We start from the raw sequence: 5,239 nt of genomic DNA on the forward strand, positions 1-5,239 counted from the left end.
GGTTAAGACAGTATCTCTCCATGGGGGATGTGTCTGTAAGGTCCTTTTGTGCACCAGGGATACATCCTGGTGCCACTGTCTGAGGTCCCTTAGACTGCTCAATCCTTCTAGCTGAGACCCATATTCAGGGGGGCCTGAGTCAGTCCCATGTTAGATTCCCAGCTATCAGTCTGGGGGCCCATTAGCTCCTCCTTGTTCAGGTCAGCTGTCTGTATGTGTTTCTGCAACCTGATCTTGTCCTCTCCCTCTGCATCTGGATTCTAGCTTGACTCAGTGTTTAGGTATGGGTAATTGCTTCTGTTTCCAACAGGTATTTGATGACAGCTCCATTGATAAGTTAGTTGTTCATCTCACTATCCATGAAGGGAATTTATGGTAGCCTTTCCACGGTTGCTCAAATTGTTGGTTAGTGGCAGTCTTGTAGGTCTCTAGACCTTTCTTTAGGTTCAGTTTTCTCTTCAAACCAATAATGGCTCCCTCTTTTATGTTCTCTCTCTCTCTTCCTCTCTCTCTTTCTCTTTCTCACTCTCTTTCTCTATCTTTCTCTCTCTCTCTCTTCTGTCTTCTCTTTCTACCCTGACTCAATCATCCTAGTTGCACGTGCTTTTCTTTCCTCCCCCTCTCTTTCTCCTACTTCTCTCTATTCAATGCCCCCCCACTTCCTCTGTGTTCTGAGGGACTAGTCACTTCGTCCTTCTGTGAGGTACATTAATCTCTTAGAATACACGTTGTATCCTAGTTCCTCTTGTGGTATGAATTATAGGCTGGTGATCCTTTGCTCTAGGTCTAAAATCCATATATGAGTGAGTACACAGCATGTTCCTCTTTTTTGTGACTGGGTTACCTCATTAAGGATGATTTCTTCAAGTGTCATCCACTTGCCTGCGAATTTCAAGATTCCATTATTTTTTTCTGCAGAGTAGTATTCCATTGTGTAGATGTGCCACATCTTCTTTATCCATTCAGTTGAGGGGCACCTAGGTTGCTTCCAGGTTCTTGCTATTACAAATAATGCTGCTATGAACATAGTTGAGTGCATGTCTTTGTTGCATGGATGTGGATCATTTGGATATATGCCTGAGAGGGATTGCCTGGTCCTGTGGTCAACCAATTCCCATTTTCCTGAGGAACCTCCATACTAATCTCCAAAATGGCTGTACGAGTTTGCACTCCCACCAGAAGTGGAGGAGTGTTCCCCTTTCTCCACATCCTCTCCAGCATGAGTTGTAATTGGTGTTTCTAATTTTAGCCATTCTGGCAGGAGTAAGATGGTATCTCAAAGTTGTTTTGATTTGTATTTCCCTGATAGCTAAGGATGTTGAGCACTTATTTAACTGTCTTTCAGCCTTTTTGATTTCCTCCATTGAAAATTCTCTCTTCAGTACTGTACCCCATTTTAATAGGGTTGTTTGGTGTTTTGTTGACTAGTTTCTTGAGTTCTTTGTATATTTTGGAGATCAGCCCTTTGTCATATGTAGGATTGGTGAAAATCTTTTCCCAGTCTGTGAGCTGCCATTTGGTCATGTCCACTGTGTCCTTTGCCTTACAGAAGCTTCTAAGTTTGAGGAGGTCCCATTTATTAATTGTTGATCTCAGTGTCTGTGCTCCTAGAGTTATGTTCAGGAAGCGGTCTCCTATACCGATTTGTTCAAGGTTACCTCCCACTTTCTCTTCTAAGAGGTTCAGTGTGGCTGGATTGATTTTGAGGTCTTTGATCCATTTGGACTTGAGTTTTGTGCATGATGACAGACATGGATCTATCTGCAGTCTTCTACATATCATCATCCAATTATGCCAGCACCATTTGATGAAGATGCCGTCCTTGCCCCATTGTATTCTTTTAGCTGTTTTGCCAAAATCAGGTGTTCATAGGTGTGTGGGTTAATATCAGGATTTTCAATTTGATTCCATTGGTCTACCTGTCCATTTTTGTGCCAATATCAGGCTGTTTTCAGAACTATAGCTCTGTAGTACAGCTTAAAATCAGGGATGGTGATGCCTCCTGAAGTTCTCTTATTGTGCAGGGTTGTTTTAGCTATGCTGTGTCTTTTGTTTTTCCATATAAAGTTGATTATTATACATTCAAGGTCAGTGAAGAATTGTGCTGGGATTTTAATGGTGATTGCATTGAATCTGTAGATTGCTTTTGGCAAGATTGCCAATTTTACTCTGTTGATCCTACCTATCCAAAAGCATGGGAGTTCTTTCCATTTTCTGGTATCTTCTTTATTTTCTTTATTTAGAGCCACAAAATTCTAATTGTGTACGTCTTTCACTCGTTTGGTAAGCATTACGCCAAGATACTTTATGTTGTTTGTGGCTATTGTAAAGGGTGATGTTTCTCTGATTTCTTTCTCGGCCTCTTTATCATCTGAATAAAGTAGGGCTACTTATTCTTTTGAGTTTATCTTGTATCCTGCTAGTTTGCTGACAGTGTTTATCAACTGTAGGAATTCCCCGGTAGAGTTTATTGGGTTGCTTATGTAAACTATTATATCATCTGCAAATGGAGACAGTTTGACTTCTTCCTTTCCTATTTGGATCCCCTTGATCTCCTTTTGTTGTCTTATAGCTTTAGCTAGAACTTCAAGTACAATATGGATGAGATATATATAGAGAGGGCAGCCTTGTCTTATTACTAATTTTAGAGGAATCGCCTTAAGCTTCTCTCCACTCAGTTTGATGTTGGTTGTTGGTTTGCTGTATATTGCTCTTATTATGTTTAGGTGTGTTCCTCTTATCCCTGATCTCTGCAAGACCTTTATCATGAAAGGGTGTTGAATTTTATCGAGGCTTTTCAGCATCTCGGAAGCTGATCATATGGTTTTCCTTTTTCAGTTTGTTTATATGGTGGATTACGCTGATAGATTTTTATATGTTAAACAATACCTGCAACCCAGGGATGAAGCCTACTTGGTCATGGTGGATGATTTCTCTGATGTATTCTGGGATTCAGTTTGCCAGTATTTTATTGAGTATTTTTGCATTGATGTTCATCAGGGATATTGGTCTATAGTTTTATTTCTTAGTTGTGTCTTTGTGAGGCTTGGGTACCAAGGTAATTGTGGCCTTGCATAAAGAGTTTGGCAATGAATCTTCTGTTTCTATTGTGTGGAACAATTTGAGGAGTATTGGTATTATTTCTTCCTTGAATGTCTGGTAGAATTCTGCACTGAAGCCATCTTGCCCTGTGGGGGTTTTTTTTTTTTGGTTGGAAGGATTTCGATGACTGCTTCTATTTCATTGTGGGCTATAGGTCTATTTAAGTTGGTTATCTGTTCTTGATTTAATTTTGGTAAATGATAGTTATCCAGAAATTTGTCAATTTCCTTTGAATTTTCAATTTTTGTGGAATACAGGTTTTCAAAGTATGACCTGAAAATTGTCTAGATTTCCTCTGTGTCCTTTGTTATGCTCCCCTTTTCGTTTCTGATTTTGTTAATTTGCATGTTCTCTCTGCTTTTTTGTTAGTTTGGATAAAGGTTTGTCTATCTTGTTGATTTTCTCAAAAAAAAAAAAAAAAAACAACTCTTTGTTGCATTGATTTTTTTGTATTGTTTTCCTGGTTTCTATTTTGTTGATTTTAGCCCTCAAGTTGATTATTTCCTGGCATCTACTCCTCTGGGGTGTGTTTGCTTCTTTTGTTCTAAGGCTTTCAGTTGTGCTGTTAATTCTCTCATGTGACTATCCTCTGTTTTCTTCATATGGGCACTTAGTGCAATGAAATTCCCTCATAACACTGCTTTCAAAGTGTCCCATAAGTTTGGGTATGTTGTGTCCTCATTCTCATTGAATATTAGAAAGTCCTTAATTTCTTTCTTTATTTCTTCTTTGACCCAGGTGTGGTGCAATTGCACATTGTTCAGTTTCCATGACTTTGTAGGTTTTCTGCAATTTGTGTTGTTGTTGAATTCCAATTTTAAAGCATGGTGGTCTGATAAGATATAGGGTACTATTCCAATTCTCTTGTATCTGTTGAGGTTTGTTATGCCACCTAGTATGTGGTCGATTTTAGAGAAGGTTCCATGTGGAGCAGAGAAGAAGGTATATTCTTTTGTGTTTGGATGGAATGTTCTATAAATGTCTGTTAAACCCAGTTGAGACATAACTTCTGTTAGTTCTTTTGTTTCTTTGTTGAATTTCTGATTGATGATCCTGTCTAGTGGTGAGAGTGGTATGTTGAGGTTTTATGTGAGCTTTGACTTTTAGTAGCGTTTCTTTTTACGAATGTGGGTGCCTTTGTGTTTGGGGCATAGATGTTCAGAACTGAGATTTTGTGTTGATGGATTTCTCCTGTGATGAATAGGAAATGACCATCTTCATCTCTTTTGATTAATTTTGGTTGGAAGTCTAGCTTGTTAGAAATTAGGATAGCTACACCTGCTTGCTTCTTGGTTCCATTTGATTGGAAGATCTTTTCCTAACCCTTTACCCGGAGGTAATGTCTATCTTTGAAGCTTAGATGTGTTTCTTGTACGCAGTAGAAGGATGGATTCTGTCTTCATATCCATTCTGTTAGCCTGTGTCTTTTTATAGGTGACTTAAGACCATTAATGTTGAGGGTGAGTAAGGACCATTGATTGTTGATGCTTGTTTGTTTTATATTTGTTGTTGGCAGTGGTACTGTGAATATATTTGTCCTGCTTTACCCTTGGTTTCTGGTGTAGTTAGATTATCTGTTGCCTATGCCTTTGTGGATGTAGTTAAGTACCTTGGGTTGGAGTTTTCCTTTCAAAACTTTCTGTAGGGCTGGATTTGTAGATACATATTGGGAAAATCTGGTTTTGTCATTAAATATCTTGTTTTCTCCATCTATAGTGATTGAGAGTTTGGTTGGGTATAGTAGCCTGGGCTGGCATCCGTGGTCTCTTAGTAGTTGTAGAACATCTATCTAGGACTTTCTGGCCTTGAGGGTTTCCATGGAGAAGTCAGGTGTAATTTTGATAGGTCTGCCTTCATACGTTACCTATCCTTTTTACTTTGCTGCTCTTAATATTCTTACTTTATTCTGTATGCTAGGTGTTTTGATTATTATATGTCGAGGGGTCTTTTTTCTTTGGTCCAGCCTATTTGGTGTTTGGTATGCTTCTTGTACTTTCATGGGCATGTCCTTCTTCAGATTGGGAAAGTTTTCCTGGATGATTTTGTTGAATATGTTTTTGGTACCTTTGAGCTGGGCTTCCTCACCTTCCTCTATGCCTATTATTCTTAGGTTTGGCCTTTTCATGGTGTCCCACAT

Source organism: Phodopus roborovskii, unplaced genomic scaffold (genome assembly GCF_943737965.1).
Source record: "Phodopus roborovskii unplaced genomic scaffold, PHOROB, whole genome shotgun sequence".
Classification (NCBI taxonomy): Eukaryota; Metazoa; Chordata; class Mammalia; order Rodentia; family Cricetidae; genus Phodopus; species Phodopus roborovskii.